Genomic DNA, 21378 nt, shown 5'->3' on the forward strand with positions numbered 1-21378 from the left:
TTCATAGAACTTTATTTTTTTCCCTTTGGGTACATGTGGTAATGTGGCAATTCTGATTTTTTTCTAAGAAAAAATTATACCAGACAGACAGGTCTTAGATAATTTTCCCACTTCACCACCGATCCCTTGTCCTATTTTTTTTTTAAGTTCTTTTAGAAGTGCCTCTTCCAATCAAAGGGAGGCCATTTATTTCAAGATCTATAAATAGCTGTGGGTTTTTAAGATTCTTCTAGCACATTGTATTCCTGTGCTCTCTGCAGTGCTCATTTTCTTCCCAGTTTTCCTATTCCTACACAGCCTGAGCAGTACTTCCCCGTGGGGAAGGCTATGACAAATGCACCAGAACAAAAGGGACCATGCCAGGTGCCCAGAGGGGGCTTGGTTACTTAATGAGTGAGTGGAAAACAGCCCAGTGTCTTCCAACCCAGGTATAGATTTCAGCACTGTAAATTGCTATCCATTCCTAGGTAAGTTTACATGTGACAGTTCTGGAGAAAACACTGCTATTAGAAACGTTGCCAGTGGCCACGACCATAAGCCAGTAGACACACTAACCTATGTCTGCCTTCATCTCTGCCCTGAATTTCTAATCCATTTTAGGGAAACGCTGTCTGGATTCCAAACCCAAGAAAAAGGACTGAGGTTATTTGGTGACTTACTGACTTTATTGCCAGTGGAGATAATCAAATCAGGTTTTTTCTTTTTTTGATTAACCTTATTTCTGTATTAGTATTTTTTATCTTGATCCCATCTTTTAAACTATGTATACTTGAGGGCGCCTGGGTGGCTCAGTAGGTGAGGTGACTGACTCTTGATTTAGGCTTAGGTCAGGATCTCAGGGTTGTGAGATCGATCCCTGAGTCAGGCTCTTTGCTGGGCATGGAGCCTGCCTAAGATTCTCTCTCTCTCTCTCTCTCTCTCTCTCTCTCTCTCTGCTCCTCTTTGCTCAGTTACTCTCTGAAAAAAAAAAAACTAAATTTTTAAAAATGCATACTTCAGTATGACACACTTAGCCATGGCCATGCTTTCAAACTGTCAACCACCTAATTTTTTTTTTCAAAGCTTAAGATGGTTTTATTATATTTTTAGTGTTTTAATTTATTTATTTTTAATTTAAATTCAAGTTAGTTAATATACCACACAGTCTTGGCTTCAGGAATAGAGCCCAGTGACTTCATCTCTTACCTATGACACCCAGTGCTCATCCCAACGAATGCTCTCCTTAGTGCCCATCACCTATTTAACCCATCCCCCTACCCACCTCCCCTCCAGCAGCCCTCAGTTTGCTCTTTGTATTTACGAGTCTCTTATGGTCTGCCTCCCTCTGTTTTTTTATCTTCTTTTTCCTTCCCTTCCCCTATGTTTATCTGTTGTGTTTCTCAAATTCCACATGTGAGTGAAATCATATTATATGTACCTTTCTCTGACTGACTTATTTCACTTAACATAATACCCTCTAGTTCAATCCACATTGTTGCAAATGGCAAGATTTCATTCTTTTTGATTGCTGAGTAATGTTGCATTGTATACATATATATCTCACATCTTTATCCATTCATCAGTTGATGGACATTTGGGCTGTTGTTGATAGTGCTGCTATGAACATTGGGGTGCATATGCCCCTTCAGGTGAGCATTGTTGTATTCTTTGGATCAATACCTAGTAGTGCAATTGCTGGGTCACAGGGGAGTTCTGTTTTTCACTTTTTTGAGGAACCTCCATACTGTTTTCCAGGGTGGCTGCACTAGTTAGCATTCCCACCAACTATGGAAAGGATTCTCCTTTCTCCACATCCTTGATAACCCCCTAATCTTTAAGAGTAGCTTTTGACTGAGCAAAATATTTTGTTTCAAGGTTGAAATCAATGACTAATCTGGTAATATGTCTGAAAGAAAATTACCTTACAGGAATCAGGTGCATATCTCTATCTGACCCATTTCTCTCCTTCCCAAGTCTAGGGCTCAATGGTCTCATGGGAAAAGACCTAGGTTTGGGGAAAGACTTCTGTTTTGTTTCATGCTCTTTCTAAAGGTGTATTATTTTCTTAAAGAGGATTAAGAGATCATTGTTGGGAAATTTTGTTCTGATTTTATATAATAGGGTAGGGTTATTTATTTATCTCATCGTCTTCATTGATGACCTGCCCCACAATGACTAGCCAGTCTTAAGGGTGGAGAGAACACAGGTATAAACAGGCATGAGATTTATCAGCCGTCTCTCAGCCAGACTGTTCAATGTGTCAGTCCACCTCAAGCCCTGTGTTTAAATTCTAGAATTCCATAACAATATTTCTCGGGGGAATTTGCAGTCTTCTGAATCCCCAATTCTGAGAAAAATGGATCAAGAAGTCAGGAAAATGGGAAATAAGTATGACAAATCTCCTTTGAGATGTAAAGCTTAGCACATAACAGATGTTACTGGTTGGAAGGAATCCACTGACTTCAAGTTTAAAGCAAGAGCGGAAGCTGACAAGGAGAAAGGTGAAGGAGGACATTTCTGGGAACCCAGATGATCACAATCTAATCTGTTTCTCTTGTAGCTGTTGCCGTGTTTATAAGTGGTGTCCCTGCCTCTGTCTGCTGCTAATGGTGAGTCATCCCTGCAAATAAAACGAGCATTAATAAGCTTATGCACACAGTATGCTTTATGCAAATACAGTGCTGTTCCAAGAAATAATGGGTTTTGCAAAGAAATCAAGTTCTTAAATTGGTAATTTTGACATGTGATTCTGTGTAGCATCATTAATCTTGCTAGAAGATCTGAATGCTACTTTATTGGAATACTATCTTATAATATTTGCTGGCATTTTCCCAGTGTTTGAGTATTGTTTTAAGCTACCGGTTTTTGTAAAGACATTAAACTTAAAATCTCCTATTCTTCTTATTTACTCTTATGTACCAAACAGATTTTTCAGATAACCATAAGCGTGATTAAGGAATATAAAGAATGTTGGAAGTATTTAAAGGAAAACCTATGATTTCAGAAATTCCAAGATTTCCAATTTCCAATTCCAGAAATGCCAATTTCTTCTTTTCAAGTTCTACAGATGTTCAGGAATTTGAAGACACTGCTTCCAATTTTATCTCCTAAATTCCTCATAGAGTCTGGTGTCCTATCTGCCCCTGACCTCAGCTGCCATCCTGTTAGGGTTAGGCTGCTGGCCCAGCTTTCTGGCAGATTCCCTTCAGTCCATTCTCCATAGTCAAGCCCGAGAGACCTTAACAGTAATACAGACCTGTTCATTTCATCCCTTCACATAAGGCATTTTAGTGGATGCCCACATGAGGAGATACTCCATTAATTGGGGGAATAAAAGTTAAAACCCCAATTAGAGATGAGTACACAAACTCACAGATAGGCAGGAAGGGTAAGTCCCGGGTCAGGGAGGCAGGAACAATATCTGGTTTTGCACATCTTTTTCTTTATAAGCTTAACACCATGTGAGACGATTAGTAGGTACTCCATGCCCATTTGTGGGTGAGTAACTGAGTGAACAAATGAATGAGAATGATACATGCAGGAGGCTTCAAGCCTGCACTACACACAGTGCCCACACAACTGGCAAAATACAGGGTCCTTTGGGCATTGTCCAAAGTGGTTTTTCATCTCTGAAGCTGACAGTCAGGATCCCTCTATTTTTCAACAGTCCCTTTGTTCCTGTTATAGCAGTGAAATCGACCCTCATGAGTCCAAATTTTCCCTTGTTGAACATGGAGAGACTGCACAACTGGCCTGGCACTTCCTTCCTTCCTCCTAAAAAATTATCTGACTAGATCAAATTATATAAAAATCTTTTCAAACATCGCCTAATAGTAGCAATATCATTTCTTCCTGTTTTGTAGAATTGCAGTGAGACACAGTGAGATAATGCACATAAAAGTGCTTCGTAAGGCACAAAGCATCATGCAACATTAGTGTCCAACATTATTAAATTGGTATTAAATTGGCCTGCTTCCACTTTAAAAGCACATCCCTGTTCCTCTAAGCTTGTACCATAGGACCTGGGCTCAGCCTTCAGCCAACTTGAAGAGATCTTCTTTCTCTCTGGGAATCCCTTCTTTTTTGGTTCTCTTTGCCGTGGTTTGGGCGCCCTATATTCTGGTACCTAAGTTGCTTAATCAAGGCTTTCCTTACATCTGAACAAAAATGTATTTTATAATAAGACCCACCGTGTTTTGAATTTTGACTTGGCAGCTTAGAATTTCCTTGACCTTTGACCAGTTTCTTAACCTTAGTTTGTGCATCTGTAAAATGAGAATGAAAATCTCTTTGTAACAAGGTTGTTTTGAGAATTGAATATAGCCCTGTGCTCAAAGTAGCATGCTTACTATCTGGTTCACACTGAGTATAAGGTATACATTAGTTCCTTTCCATTTCCCTCTGAGTGTTGTCAACTAATTGACCAACTCCTCTTCACTAATAGAAGAGGGCAAAAATCAGATTCTCTTGGGTTTGATGAAAGGTGGGCATATCATGTTGGATAAAATAGTTATTAGTTCTTTATGGGGTGCCTGGGTGGCTCAATCAGTTATGCATCTGACTTTGGCTCAGGTCATGATCTCACAGTTCGTGAGTTCGAGCCCCACGTCAGGTTCTGTGCTGACGGCTCAGAGCCTGGGGCCTGCTTCAGATTCTGTGTCTCCCTCTCTCTGTGCCCCTCCCCTGCTCAGGCTCTGTCTCTCTTTCTCTCTCAAAAATAAACATTAAAAAAATTAAAAAAAAAAGTTATTAGTCCTTTAATAAAGCAGAGAGTTAGATATGTGGTCACAGAAGCCCATCAGCCTCTCCCAGTGGCCACTGAGCCTTTTGGGAAATGGAAAGATTAGAATACCCAAGGAAAGGAGCTGACAAACTGAGCAGAGACTGCGGTCTGCAAGTATTTTCTAGGAGCATGGTGGTTTTCCAAGTTTCACAATCATGGCCACCTAGAACAGGCCAATCCCAGCTTTGAGTGGACCACTTCAACACATGCTGCGAATGCTGCCAACAGTAACTGGATACTGGTTGGTCAACCCCAAATCACCTATTCCTTAAACCTGAACTTTCAGTCTAAGGAATTATCATCTTGGACCAAGGCTTGTAATAGGAATGACCTTGTCGGAGGCTTATTGCAAGAATTTGTGTAAGACCATCCGTCACTGGGTCCCAGTCTACTCACCTACTCACTGCACAGTTGGGGCGTGTGCAGTCACAAGGACTCCCTAGTCTTGCATCATGTTGATCGATAGTGTAAGGCTCTACCCATGGCAACTTATACCTCAGAATCAGAATACTTCCCTTGGATTTAAATCAAAATCCTTCCTGCTCTCTTTGAAGTCTGTCCCTGTTCTTCCTGTTCTTTTAACTGAGAAGAAACAGTTTTTCACTATTACCACTTTCCAGAACCATCCTTCCTCTGGTTTCTTATTTATTTCTGCACACTCACACGGAGATTCCCAGCCTCAGCTCTGTGGTCTCCGGGGTGCCTGCTGCCAGCACACCAGATGTCATGTCCTTCCCGAAATGCTTTTTTTCTGTGCCCTGTCTCCATCCTTTCACACAAACAAGTATTAGGTGCACACTATGCAAGTTTGCTTATTTCCATTCTGACTCAGTGAGTTGAACTTGAAGGTTCATACTGAGTGAAGGTGGATTCCTCCTTTATTATAGTGCTAATCTTTGAGACACAGAGCTTAAAGTTTTTTTAAATATTTATTTAGAGAGAGAGATGGAGAGACAGAGCATAAACAGGGGAGGGCAGAGAGAGAGAGACACAGAACCCAAAGCAGGCTTCAGGCTCCGAGCTGTTAGCACAGAGCCTGACGCGGGGCTCAAACTTTAGAACCATGAGATCATGACCTGGGCCAAAGTTGGATGCCCGATGGACTGAGCCACCCCGGTGCCCTGAGGCTTTTTGCTATAACACCCTCACGACAGAAATTTCCCAGAATAGTCCCAATTTGAAATATTACATCTTATTTCTAGTCAGGAGTTCTGAGCTTCCATTATGAAAATTGTCTTTGTAGAGAGGATTGAGATCCAGAAAATGGTTGTGAAATTGACCTATGTCAGACATATAAGTGCTGAGAAAGACCCATGCCTGCTGGTCAGGACAGAATCCTCCTAGGCAGGAAGAAAGCATGCAGTCTAGCCAAGAGCATTTTCTCTCTATGCTATCACCTAACAAGAGGATGTATAGTTTTTTTGAGTGTGGTTTTCCTGCCCTCTAGTGTCTCAGGGTGTTAAGAATTTGTTGAACCTAAAAATGCTTTCTCCCTTCCCCGCTGTCCATAGATTTTATAGGGTCATAGAACACAAACTATTAGAACTCAGTGAAAAAACCATTAAAGATAATCTAGTGAACATCCTTTGTACAGGTAGGAAACTGAAGACCAGAGAGGAAAGGACATGCACAATGTGTCAAAATTAGAGACAGCACACGGAGATGAATCATTCATTCAATCAGTGATAGCATATGTTCATCTTATTGTATAATACTATTGTATAACATTAATTACATTCTTTGTTGCTTAAATTACATTAATTTCTCTGTTGTCCTTGAGGACATAATGTTATATCTTTTTGACTCCAGAGCCAGCGTTTGGTTTTTTGTTTGTTTGTTTGTTTGCTTGTCTTTTTTTTTTTTTTTAATATGGGGGGGGAGGGAGAGAGAGAGAGACAGAGAGACAGAGAGAGAGAGAGAGAGAGAGAGAGAATCTTAATCAGGCTCCACATTCAGCGTGAAGCCCAATGGGGGCTCAATCCCACCAGCATGAGATGACCTGAGCCCAAATCAAGAGTCAGACACTCAACTGACAGAGGCACCCAGACGCCCCTCCAGCGCCATAGTTCTTAATTCAAACTTTGTAGGAAAGACTACCAGGTCCTTGTTATGCACAACCCCATTCTGAGTACTGTACAGAGTCTGGCACATGTTAGATGTTAAATCAGTATATATGTAAATGCATACGTGGCAGAACACGTTGTCAAAATATTAATTGTGGTGTTTTGGTGGTTCTCACTGCTATTGTTCTCATTGCAAGCATTTTATTGAACGAGCATAATTAGCAGGATAGGAGCATAAAACAACTCTCCCAAGTTCTCCCTTTTCAAACCTGCTTGGTGGGTAATTGTTTTTCCCCCTACACATTGGTTAAATCTAGGGTAGGTCTCATGACTATTGCACTTACTTTGAGATATAAAAACGACCTCTGGTCACTTTTAAACACAGTGATTTAATTTTCTGGTCACTTGAAGGTGCACTCCTCTGCTGTCGTGGTGCTTCTCTTAGCCATGGGGCAGGATAATGATGAGATACCACTTAACCTGTCAATTTGGCAAAGATAAAAGCATATAGTAGTGAATTTCTGCTTCTTCTAGAAATATCAAAGTAGGTTATTTCAGATTGATCCTACCTTTCCCCACAATTAGAAAGGCTGAAAAAAATACTGAAAGAATAATGTGTCTGAAGGTGTTAGAGAGTTAGAGAAACAATTAAAACTAGCAGATTCAAGATTTCTGAGATAGGAAGCCCGGAGAGGGGATCCCAGAATTTGCAAAGTCCCTTCCCTCCCAAAAAAATAAATGGAGATGAGCAGACATCAGCAGAAGAGAGGGTAAGACCCTGAGCCAGGGATTTTATCAGTCTCCTGCAGTGAGGGAAAATTGGATTTCAGGGCTTACCGAGAGGTTGGGGAGCTGGCTGGTAAATATCCCAGAGTTTACATTTTGACCCCCTACCCCAAGAATTTCATACTGGATTAGGCCTCCCTTCACAAAGGATGAAGTTCAATCCACAACTGCATTAAGGTGACCCACTTCCAGGCTAGCTGCCTGCCAGAAATAATAAGAAATTCTCTCTGGAGGAGCATAACATCCTTCAGAGCCTCACATGATGTCTGCATGTCTTGTTTAAATACAGCCTCATGGTCAAAGTTAACCAGATGTAAAAGAATATAAAATATGCCCCCCCCCCATTCAACCAGACAATTGAAACAGACCAATGGAAGATCCACATATGGAAGTTATCAGATGGGGACTTTATCAGGGCCATGATTCAGAGATTAAGAAAAACAAATGGAGACTTAGAGTAAATAACTATAAAACATAAAAAGAATATAATAGAAATTCTAGAACTGAAAATACAATAACTGAAATAATTTGATAAAGTTAAAGAGAGAATTAATAAACCAGAATATAGATCGGAAGAACATACCCAGACTGAAGTGGAGAGAGACAATAATAATCCAGATACAGAAAAGAGCACAGGAAATGTCATATCATTTGAGTCCCAGAAATTGAGATGGGAAAATGGATCAGAGGCAATATTCAAAAAGTTAATGGCTGAGAATTTTCCAAAATGGATGGAAGAAACCGGACCACATATCCCACCCAGAAGCTCTACACACACAAAGTAAGGTAAATTAAAAAAAATCACACCTAAGTACATTATAATAAAATTCATTTTAAGAATCAAAGGCAAAGGGTCTGGGGACAGGGTCAATAAAAAAAGGGATGGACAAATAAATTGTGATCTATTCACACTATGAAATGTTATACAGCAACAGGGAGCAGTTTAGAATTACTTGCAAGAGCATTAAAAAATCCCTATTCATAATTCTCAGGAAAAGAAGTCAGGCATAAAAAAGCATATATTTTAAGTCTATAAAAATCATGAAGTAAAAAAAGAAACAAAGTCAGCATAGATTTATAGTGAATGAAATCAACAGTGGTTAACTGTAGGAGAGATAATAGTGACTGGAAGATGAGAGGTAAAATAAGGTTAAATCTAAAAATGGTTGCATTAATCAATAATAATAATATGGTTTTGTGAGATTTAAATTATGTTTGAGCATGAACACCCCCATATATCCACATATATGTATTAGGATATAATATTTTATTTTTATATGTATTATAGAAAAACATTCTAAAACCATACATATATTGGGGCACCTGGGTGGCTCATTCAGTTCAGCTTCCGGCTTCGGCTCATGTCATGATTTCATGGTTTGTGGGTTCAAGCCCCGCTTCCGGCTCTGTGCTGACGGCTAGCTCAGAGTGTGGAGTCTGCTTCTGATTCTGTGTCTCCCTCTCGCTCTGAACCTCCCCTGCTCACGCTGTCTCTTTCTCTCTCAGAAATAAATAAAACATTAAAAATTTTAAAAAAATAAAACCATACATATATTGAAATAAACAACAACAATATCCAATGGGGGTACAAAGTGTTGCAGTTAAAATGGAGTTAAATTCTCTAAGTACTTCGCATTGTCCAGGAAGTATAAAAAATACCAGTTTAGAGGTGGCTCACTTGGTTCACTATCTGACCCTTAATTTTGGCTCAGGTCATGATCTTCCAGTTCGTGGACTGAGCTCATATCGGGCTCTATCTGGCAGTGTGGGGACTACGTGGGATTTTTCTCTCTCCCTCTCTATTTTTGCCCCTCCTCTGATCATGAGCACGTGCTTGCGCGCGCTCTCGCTCTCTCTCTCTCTCAAATAAACATTTTTTAAATTTTTTTTTTTATTTCTAGGCAAGAGAGAGAGAGAGACAGCGTGAGCAGGGGAGGGTCAGAGAGAGAGGGAGTCACAGACTGAAACAGGCTCCAGGCTCTGAGCTGGCAGTCAGCACAGAGCCCGACGCGGGGCTCAAACCCACGAACCGCAAGATCATGACCTAAGCGAAAGTCGGACGCTTAACTGACTAAGCCACCCAGGAGCCCCTCAAATAAACATTTTTAAAAATGTCACTTTTTATTAGGAAATACTATGCTGTATTTTAATATTTAGGATGATAAGTAAAAGAATAGCAAAGGCGTATGCAACCAGCAAGACAATACAGGAGAAAAAATAAGATAAAAAATAGGTATTTCAAAAAGAAATAAAGATTAAAAAATAAGATTTTAGAATCGATGGGATAAATGGAAACTCATAGAAAGATAGTAGATATAAGCCCAAATGTGTCAGCAATCACATTAAATATGAGTAAACTAAATACCACAATTAAATGACATGGATTATCAGACAGATGAGAAATTTTTCAAAAGCTATTTGCTGGTTACAAAAGAGACACACTTTAATATTCAAGGGTAAAGAAAGATTGAAGGAAAATGATGAAAAAAGACCATGTAAACATTATTGCTATGGTCTGAATGTGTCCTGCCAAAATTGATATGTTGAAATCCTAACACCGAAGGGTCCTGGTGTTAGGAGGTGGGGCCTCTGGGAGGTGATAGGTACTGAGGATGGGGCTTCATGAATGAGATTAGTGCCCTTGTAAATTAAGCTCCAGAGAACTTCCACCACATAAGGACATAGCATGATGTCTGTGGCCTGGAGGAGGGTCCCCATTCAACCACTCAGGAGCTCTGATCTCAGACTTTCAGTCGCCAGCACCATGAACACTAAAGTTCTGTTTATAAGCTGCATGGTGTACAGAAACACTATAAATGGTTACATATGTTGGTCAAAGGCACACGCCTATTGATGATCAGGGTCATCTCAGAATGCGCATCCTTTCTGACACCAAACTCTTCTTACCATTGGCTCATCTCCTTTCAACAGTCTTACTGGTTTAGTGTGGCCTACTCCATGTCAGTAAAGGAAGGTTTTGTAGATGGAATGACTGGACCTGATGTGCCTGGTCTGAGCGTCCTGTGGCACATTACCCCATGGAATCTGGAGGGAAGGCACCTATCTCCTGTAGTGGGCCATCCTGTCCGACCTGAGTCCCCTGCTCTTCCCTCACGGCTCTCTCTCTGCAAAGTGCACATCTGATGCTCTCATTCTCCAAGTGACAGATCTTAAATTGTCACCCATTATATCATCGTGAGTTTTTCTGTGGAATTAAAATCCTTCTCGTGGAAGGGCAAAGAAAGTTCAGCTGCTTGACAGCATATCCCAAACTTCTTTACTGGGTTAGTTGGTTCTTTAAAATTTGCAGATGTGACTCCAGAGTGACATTCATGATCTTTCCTGAGGCAATTTGTTGGGAGGATGTGGGAGTCACACAGTCACCTCTGCTGTTAGTGTTTTCATTTCATGTTTTAAATTTTATTGATTTGTTTTATTGTTGTATTTTTTCATTGTTATCATTTTAAAATGAAAACTGTTGAATGGGGGTGTCTGGGAGGCTCAGTCGATTAAGAGTTCCACTTCGGCTCAGATCATGATCTCATGGTTTGTGAGTTCGAGCCCTGCATTGGGCTCTGTGCTGACAACTCAGAGCCTGGAGCCTGCTTCTGATTCTGTGTCTCCCTCTCTCTCTACTTCTCTCTTTCATGCTCTCTCTTTCTCTCTAATAAATGAATAAGCATTAAAAAAAAATAAAATAAAATGAAACCATGAGAGACTCTTGAATGCCAAGAACAAACTGAGGGCTATGGGGGTGGGGAGAAGGGGAAGGGGAGGTGATGGGCATCAAGGGCACTTGTGGGGATGAGCACTGGGTGTTATATGGAAACCAGCTTGACAATAAACTATTTTTTAAAAATTTAAAAATTTTAAAAAATTAAAAAAATGAAAACTGCTGAACAGTGTGTCCTTAAGGGCAGAGGCACTTACTTACTAGCCTCCATGTGTCTGGCACATTGCAGGTGATCATTAAATACTTCTCAGACAAAACTCGTGTGTCTTCACCATTGGCCCTTAGGCTTGATAGGATTGGAGTAAAATATATTTAGCATGGCAGAAGGAGAAATGTCATGGCTCATCTTACAGGTGAGAAAACTGAGACACTGAAATGCAGGATCTAGGAGCCATGCAGGAGAACCACAGCAGAGGCAGAGCTGGTGAGTGATGGTCAGATACCTTCTCTCTGCTTCTCCTACTTGGACCCCTTCCTGGAACTCCTGGGTTGGTTCACTCTTCTCCTTCTTCTGATCTTGCCATTGCAGAAGTTACTCCCCTCTTAAGGTGGAACATAAGTGATGGGCAGCACCAAGTTGAAAGCCCTTCCTGCACCTGTATCAGAGCAGGGACCAAAGTCGAGTGCCATGAATTCTTTCTCATCGAAGTTCTGAGGCAGCATCTTTATTGCATGTGTCAAAAGAAAGTGACTAGCATCACATTTTGTGGCCACTGTTTGTTGGCCTGTTTATCTCCACGCCATGCCACCCCCGCCGTGGGGTAGCTAGAGGCTCTTGGAGCCTTCATGTAGCGAGTTCAGACTCTGACGTCACAACCCAGCTCGGGGGCCTCGGCTGTGCTCTCTTACCCAGTGAACTGTGCTATGCTGCCAGGTGCTGTGCTGTGTCTGGGGGTGGAGGTGTCATGACAGTGAGACAGGCGTGGTTGCTGTCCTCATGGAGCCTGCAAAGTTACATCTAGAAAATGGGCAATGGATGAATGAATAAAAGCACAGCTAACATTTATGAGTGCTTACCGTGTTCTAGACACTGTGCTAAATACTGTTCATGTGTTTGTTTGAAGACAAGCCAGCAGGTGGCGGAGCTAGAGATTCAAACCATATCCACATCAGTCTGATTCTGAAGCCAAAAGCGATAAATGAGGAGTAGATAGAAAATACCAACATCTGGCACTTAGTAGGCAGCGTGGCTGAGAGCAATGAATCTGGATTTGAATCAGAATAGGGCTTGAGGCCTGTATCTACCTCCTCTGTGATGATGGACCTTAGGGGAGAGGACACGTTAAGCTCTGGGGGCAGGGGTGTGTGTGAAGGGGGGGTCAGGGTCAAGTCAGGGAGCTTCATTGCTTTATCTTTAGCGTCTGGCCCAAAAAAGTTACTAGAATTCACTTATATCGACCTGACTTCAAACTTTGTGGGACGCTCGAACATGGATCATAAACTTTGAAACCCCAGTGCCCAGTGGAATAAGCCATACGCCAAATGACAAATACCCTATGATACCACACATAGGAGGTACCTAGGAGAGGCAAATAGAAAGGAAGTAGAATAGCGATTACTGGGGACTGGGGGGAGCAGAAAGGAGCACTTGCTCTTTCATGGGTACAGAGTTTCTGTCTAGGATGATGAACACATTCTGGAAATAGACTGTGTGGTGATGATTGCACAGCATTGCGAATGGACTTACTGCCACTGAGTCCTTCCCTTTAGACACGGCTTAGGGTGGTGAATTTTACCTTCTGAATATTTACCATAAAATATGAATAACTTTTTAAATTAAAAAAATAAACATCCTTGGAAGCCACGCTCTGTTGCAGAAGTTTAGAAAATAGTCTAGTCGGACAGAAGTGCAAGATACAAATGAGGAAATCATTTCACGAGACATGCTGAGGCTAATTAATTATTGATACCACTCTCACCAGTAATAATAACATCTTCTCCTGTGTTGAGGCTCTGCTTTGTGTACTTAGCTACCACCAGGATGGAGACTGTTATGTCCATTGGACACAAAAGACAACTTCAGTGCTTTCCTCTTGGCTCCACAGCCAGTGGGCGGGAGGGTCTGGATTTGAACTCAGGTCCCAGATGTAACCATCCCAGCAGGCCATGCTTCCCGAGGCTCCTCCTTGGGAGGAGGAGCACATCCAAACGCCCTCAATCTAGGCACATCCTGACTTGCTCAGTTGGAATTTGCACAGTTAAGATAACAGGAAAGTTCTAATCAAATCCATATGCTCTGGGGTCCAATCAGATATTCCGCTAACCAGAACTCTGCGTAAATAAGGGTGCACACGAAATGGGTTTCCTTGGGTGGAAGAAGAAGATTAGTTTTTATGAGATGATCTCACCTGAAGTAGTACCTGTCCCCATCCCAGAGGTGGGTACATGAGGCTGGGCTCTGTCTCGGGCAGCTGCCATTCCTTCTAAGGCCCCTAGTGCTCCAAGGAGACCCAAGGGCAGCATCTGTCCATTCTCTTCACACAGGGCTTCTCCAGACATTACCGTTTGCTCCCTGAGGGGACACAAGAATACTCATATTGCCCCTGGTTGAGAACCACCATCCTAAGGGAAGACCTCCCTGCCCAGCANCTGTGAGCCTGGTGTACTGCTGATGGTATAATTCAGGAATGTCCCACACTGGATTAAAGAGGGGAGCCAAGACCTGCCCTGTTTCTTGGTCTTACCGCACATGGAGGGGGACAGGGGCCCAGGAAACATCTGCAATGTATTACTCAGTGATGTAAATGAATGAAAACAATGATGGGTTACCAGTGGGCATTGTGTGCCCTGGCCCCAGAAAGCTAGGTAGAGGGGATTCTTGTTACTGGAGCTCTTGGAAGACCCACCCGTGGTGTCCCAAGGAAGGTCTCAGTGCAGGACTTAGCGGATGTGTCTCCGTGCAGCGTGCCACACTTGGAATGCCTTGGCCACGGGAATGGACTCTGGGAGCTCCCCAGCCGGCACGCTCCAGTCTGTCTCGGGGGGGCAGTGTGTATGAGAGTCAGCTCAGGAGCCAGAAGGCTGGCCTACCTCCTCTGTGACAGATAAAAAAGTGGGGCTGTTAGCAGTGGGTCACGGGAAGGTCACACACAGCAGGGAACAAGATAGTGCTTAGCCTGTCATAAGCATTCTGTAACTGCTGGCCGTGATTTTTCTTCTGGACATTATGAAGCAGGCAGGGTGTTCTCTGCCAGATAAGAAAGGACCTACACCCTGTTAGCCGTAGTTTCATAAACAAAGGTCAGCAAGTTCTGAATAAATTCAATTTTAAAGTTACCTTTTTTTGTTTACTGGCTTTGTTCATTTTGTACTTTTACTTAGAAAGTGCATTAGGAATCGCTTCTTGGTCTTTTGGCTAAGATCAAGTGTAGAAAGTGCATTAGGAAGGCACCGTTTGTTACAGAGAAAGTTACTACAGCAAAACATAACAGCGCAGAAAATAACTCGCAAATAATCCTATCGCCAGAGAAGCTGTAGCCAACACAGTCAACATTTTTGTCGTAATTCTGTCCAGGTTGGTTTTTTGTCTTCCGTGATTTGTATTTATTTTTAATTTTATAAGTAACACGTTGTATTCCAAACCCAGCACAAAGAGGAAAGAGGGATAAAAGCAGATGACACACTTAAATAGTGTGAGTTGAAGAGAATTTAGCAAAGTGACTATTTATTTGTAAGGGCATGGGCAGGATGTAAGGATGCTGGACACCCCGGGGGTCCAGTAACGTGGACTGCCATGCCACCCACAGCCTAAGTGGGGGAGGGAGAAACAATGTTCAGACCCAAGACTGCTGGAGAGCTGCATGGGGGGTTGGGCCCTCGTCAGGACGAGGGTGTGATGGAGCGGCGTGGGATGGGTATACACACCTTGTCCTTGATCTCTGCTCTCCCAGCTGGGGGCCGCGGGAACCAGGGAGAGAGGTTGCCCATTAGGGCAGTCGGCCTTCCCAAGCACAGGACAGACAGGTGGACAAGGGTAAAGGGACAATCTGGAGGGGAGACAGGAGACATCCAGCCCCTAAAGGAGCATGTTCCTGAGGTCTAAATATTCAAACATTACAGGTAATGCTACCTTTCCCTCTGCAGAGGTGACTGTTGGTTTAAGTTTGGTACGGATCCTTCCAGACATTCTTGTGTGTGTAGTTGGCTGAATAATATATGCCGTCATAAAATGTGCAATTTGTCCTGCCCATGAGGGCGTGTGTGTTTTATAAATGCTATGATATAGTGTGCATGGCTCAACAACTTGCTTTTGTACTCAGCAAGATGTCTTGGACTTGTTGTATGTCAGCTCATGTAGCCTAGTATTTTAATCCCTGCAAGGTGTTTCACAGCATAGTCCGGGGGAGGGCCGTTTCCCAGTATCCTAGTTGGTGCTCTTTCCTGGGGACATGACGGCCTTGTAGTTCCCCACTCTATTAAACTCGGGTGTGCCAGCACAATCTCTTTTGAGCAAGGACCTTTAAACCAGATGCCTACATGTCACTTCCATCCAAAAGCTTTAAGAGCCAAAGAGAGCCTCACCATCTCTCTTCCTTTGCCATGGGGACGAGCTGGTTTTAGACCAGCTCTGTCCAATAAAAATATAATACATGCTGACCTGTAATTTTAAGTGTTCTAGAAGCCACATTTTTGTAAAGTCTAAAAAACAACTAAAATTGACCTGATAATAAATTGTTTTTACCCAATATGTGTAAACTGTTCTCATTTCACCATGCAGTCAAGATTGAAAGTAATTGCGATATTTTACATTTTTAACACTCAGCCTTTGAAATCCAATGTGAAATTTACACTTACCGTGCATATCTGTTCCAACCAGCCCATCCCCGGTGCTTAGTAGCCACACATGGCCAGCAGCTATTGCATGATTCTGCCTGGATCTCAGGGTGCCACAGAGCTGAATCCACAGCAAAAGTGTGTCAGGCATACAGTGTCAGCTAGAAAGAAGCCTCTTCTACTTCCTTAGGGCTTCAAGATTGCAATGTTGTTTCCTCCCACCCAGTCTGTCCAGACAGACATACCTATCATAATTCATTTGATCATTTTCCCCTGGATGGACATGCAAGTTGTTTCGTTTTTTGCTCTTAGAAAAAATGTGTTGACACATATCCTTATATTTGTGCATTTCTTGTGTTCATATGAAAGTTTTTCCCCCCTGGGATAGTCACTCAAGAATAAAATCATATGTACATTTTTTATTTAACAAATATATCTAAAAGGCTGTCCAAATTGAGTTTTCAAATTTTCATTTCCATCTGCAGTGAATGGAAGTACCCTTCTATCTCATCTTCTTACTAATACTTGATATCACCAATTTTTTCATTTCAATTTTTTTTATTTTTTTGTATTTACATCTCTGATATTATATTTAACATGATATATAGCCTGTTCTTCTTCATACATATGTTAATCTAATGAAAACTTTTTCTAAACCCTGATTTTCAGTGGTAAGTATAAAGACATGATATAGATATACTGAGTTTATCAAACCATTTCCTTAGTTTTCTGGACATTTGGATTTCTCACTTGAATCATACATAACACCATAGTGAACATCTTTGTACATTGAACTTTTCCACACTTATTTTTTGGGGGATAAATTCTAAAACTGTAATTGTTGGGTCAAAGGATTAAAAACTTAGGATAAATTCCTTGATATTTGCAAGCTGATTCTGCCCCCCAACCCCCTTGCCTGGACCATTTCTATCACTTACACTCCTATAGGGAAGTTTCAATTTTTTGTATGATATGTAACAGACAGAGTTACCATGTGCAGAGGCTTTTCGATACATTTTTGCATCTACTGCTCACAAGGGTCTTGGGAGATTAACAAAGGGAAACTGACCTGTCCAGAGTCACACCGCACATAGGGGACATGGCAGGCACTTGAAATCCAGCTTTGGACCACAAATGTAGGCTTTTTGTTTCCTTATTTTTGTTTGATACATCTTTTGTCTCTTTCACACTGCGTATGGAAAAATAGCCCTTTTTTTTTGATCCCTACTTCAGCCAGGACTCCTGATTCCGGGTAAGTTACTAACTTAGGTCCCTGAGTAGAGAGAATTTACATCAACAGTGGCTTCTTTCAATAGGAAGACCTCCTCAGTGCCTGAAAAAGGGAGTGTCAAGCTGTATCTCCAAGATACCAGGAGAGGGCACTGCTGGCCCATAGTCTGCTTCATAAACCAACCGAAAGCTCTAGGGGAGGAGGCTGGCAGGTTTTGAAATGGTTTCCCTAGGAGAGTGAGAGACCTTTAACTGAAGGAATATTAAGCTGGTGTTTGGTGTACAGAGCTACTTTCCAATGAGACTTGCTGGGGTCCTCTGTTCAGGTGATTTATGCACACAAACAGATCACCTTGTTTCAAGACGAAAGTGGGAGTCCATCATAAGACGTTGAGTTGTTTTAAGTGGAAACCATGGCCTGGGGATTTCTTACTATAATTCTTAACAATTGCAGACAACAGTGAACTGCAAATGGGAACATAAGGTCAAAAGCAAAATTTGCTTTTAATGTTTCATAGAGTTTAGTGTATCAGAAACGATCTCTTGACGTTTTCACAGGCTGTTCCTTAGACCCTGTTGATGTGCTCTAAGTATTAGCGGAAAGGTTGGCCTGTGTCCCCCTGAGGATGCACAGACATCCCTCCTCGGCTGGGGTCCGAGTTCCTTTCTTGCCTGGACCTTGATCCTAGTATCCTGATTGGTTTTTCTTCCCCCGCTGCCACACCTCCAGGCCCCTATGCCCACCCCGATTTCCTCGCCCCTACTGCTTAGCCTGAATGAACTTTCCATACAAGGGTTTGGTCTCCTCACTCCCCTCCTGAAAACCCCTAGCAGTTTCCCACCACCTGTAAGATAACAGCCTTCCCATGTCATACACTACCTTCAAACCCAGGTGTCCCCTGCTTTCCCCACCTCGTTTTATGCCGCTCTTCCTGCACCCTCTCCCCCGACTGTGCTCCAATCATGCTGACCCTGTGTCCTCCAAACATGTTTTGCTCCTTAACATCTCCAGAGCTTTGCACTTGCTCGTCCTCCCTGCCTGGCAAGTTCTTCCCCATTTTATTCACCCTACACTCCACATTTCTTCTCATTCTTCCAAACATAGGCAACACGTCGGCTCTTCCTGCCTTCTTCTCTCAGTCTCTAGATAGTCCTTCCTCTGTTGGTTCTGCCACGGGTGATCATAGGTCTCTGTCATGTTGTCATTTCTCATTGTGTTTGTCCTTCGGTTCCTCTGTACAGAGAGCTTCTACAGGAAAGAGACCATATCGTATTCTTCATTTTATTTGCAAATCCAAGCTTATGCCTGGTACGTAATAGACTCTCAGTAAGCTGTTATTTTTTTTTAATTTTTTTAATGTTTTATTTATTTCTAGGAGAGAGAGAGAGAGAGAGTGTGAGCAGGGGAGGGTCAGAGAGAGAGGGAGTCACAGACTGAAACAGGCTCCAGGCTCTGAGCTGGCAGTCGGCACAGAGCCCGACACGGGGCTCAAACCCACGAACCGCGAGATCATGACCTAAGCGAAAGTCGGACGCTTAACCGACTAAGCCACCCAGGCACCCCAGTAAGCTGTTATTTTTATTGTTAATTACATTCATATTTGGATAGAGAGGCATTGCATGAACTTCATCATCTGGCAACATGCCCTATCTATCATTCCAAAAATGTTTGACGTTCTGAGTGGTCATTATTTATAATTTTACAATTCACACTGAAGATAATGCTTGTTTATGCTTACTTTCACTTCTTTCTTCTTCTGGATGATGTTATTTTTTAAACATTTTTATTCATTTTTGAGAGACAGAGAGCGTGAGCAGGGGAGGGACAGAGAGAGAGGGAGACAGAGAATCCAAAGCAGGCTCCAGGCCCTGAGGGGTCAACACTGAGGCCGATGTGGGGCTCGAACTCAGAGTGGAGAGATCTTCACCTGAGCTGAAGTCGGATGCTTAGCCAACTGAGCCCTCCAAGGTGTCCCTGGATGATGTTATTTGGAAAGAGGTACCCGATGCTAGAATTTGGGTCAAGGCCAACCTAAGTTTCTTAAAAGCAATGGAATTTCAATGAAAGGAGAGATTTTCTAATGGGTAAGAAGGAAAACAGGCTCTGAGGATTTGGCAGAAGAAGGCAGCAAACCAAAGTGGAGGCAGGGAGCAAACATCCTTGAGAGCAGGGCTGCCACACTGTAGGTCGGGGAGATGGGAGCAGACAGGAGCGAATGAGGGGGGAGAGAGAGGCATGCATTTAGGCATTTGCTTCTCCTCTTCCAGCTTCCATTTCTGCTCCCAGTAGCAGGGGTTAACATTGGTGAAAGACAACTGCTGCGTTTCTCCCAACTCCCCATATTCTTCTAGATGAGTCCTGAATGATCCTGGAATGCGGGAAGTCGCTAAAGGGAAACCTACTCACCCAGAGATCTCTGGAGCTTCTTACTTCACACTGTACACTGTTTTAATGAATCTGAAAACTCTTCCTAGGAGCCCTGTATCCACACAGAGAGTCCTAGCCAGCAGCCTCTACAACCACATGTGTGCATGTGTGTGCACACATGCTAACGTGGGGTTTCACACACCCGCTGTCCCATGTGAGGGATGGCTCCACTTTCCTATTGATGGATGGACTTCTTGGGTTGACAGGAACCATCTGTCTCCCAAATAGCGTATCTGGTGCTTCAATCACATCTCCAATAATCACTTCTCCTAAACACATTAGTGGGAAATGATGTAAAAAATAATTAAGCGTAACTATTCACTGCATTAGAAATTGATGATATCTATGTTTTGTAAATTAGAGACATGAAGGAGAAAATGATTATTCTCGCAACTCATTGCTGCAGGACGATCTCTTCATTGTTGCACAGAATCCATCCTAGTTAGAGGAATATTGGAGAACTTGGTGTTTTAAAGGAAAGAAGGGCAGAGTATGATGTACTCCGGTAGTGACATGGTGTCCCAGCTATGAGTCCTATGAGATCAAACTCTATCCCCCAGGATGAGAATCTGTAGAATATTTTTGTAGAAGGGGACTTGTCAGGGAAAGCACTTGGAGCCTGATGGAATTGGCTTTTAAAAATGATTCAATGACTTAAAAGCTAGATAATTTTAGGTAAGTCATTTAACCTTTCTGAATCTATATCCTAATACACGAGTTCTAAGAAGTTAATTAGGTGACGCATATGGAGTGCCTGACACATTGTCTGGCATGTAGACCCTGATTTTATCTATTGATTCTCTTCACCCCTTCAGAGTCTTCATCATCCATACTGATGAGCCATTTGACCTCCTGACCTCATGATTTGAAGTGGGGAACACTGTGTGCTCCATTGTCAAATGGAATGGAATGGCTTTCTTTTGCACAATAACATGCTCCAAGTGCCCGCTTGTCCCCTTGCTAACTGAACATTCAACAGTGCACTTCCTCTTGGCCAGAGTTCTGTGTAGCTTCCTGCTTATTTGCAGATATACCTTTGATCCACCCTAATGTTTCTATCTCTCACAGAACCAGTGGTAGCCCCCATGAAAGTTCAGCCCGCTCAAGCAGTGCTGGCTGAACCACAGGGAGGGGGCGGCAGCAGCTACCTATATGGAAATAAGTCCCATATCGCCTGGCATCCACGTGGTCATTTCTGGTTTACTCACTCCCATGGGTTAAGTTGTGCAAGGCCCAAGACTGGCATCTTTGTTCAGCTCAGTGGACAAGCCATGGGGGAAAGGTGAAGGAGGAAGGTTGAAATGGGGCCATACCCACTTTCTCATTGACAGGCACACACTACCACAGTCTCCACAATCTTCTGCTCATCCTGCCTTCCCATCTGGAACATTCTTAAATCCCCTCTGTAGTTCTCCAGATCGTAATCATACTGTAGACTTCAATTGTAATCCCGCCTTCCCTGGAAGCATGTGTCACTGCCCCAGCCTGTTTCATTCCCTGCCCGTGTTCATCATGTATGGTCCTAGATTACTGCCATGTTTCAATTGTGTTTGAGAAGCAAGACTCTGAAATCAGACAGAACAGATCTGAATCTTGGCTATTC

This window comes from Crocuta crocuta, unplaced genomic scaffold (genome assembly GCF_008692635.1).
Source record: "Crocuta crocuta isolate KB4526 unplaced genomic scaffold, BGI_CrCroc_1.0 scaffold64, whole genome shotgun sequence".
Lineage (NCBI taxonomy): Eukaryota > Metazoa > Chordata > Mammalia > Carnivora > Hyaenidae > Crocuta > Crocuta crocuta.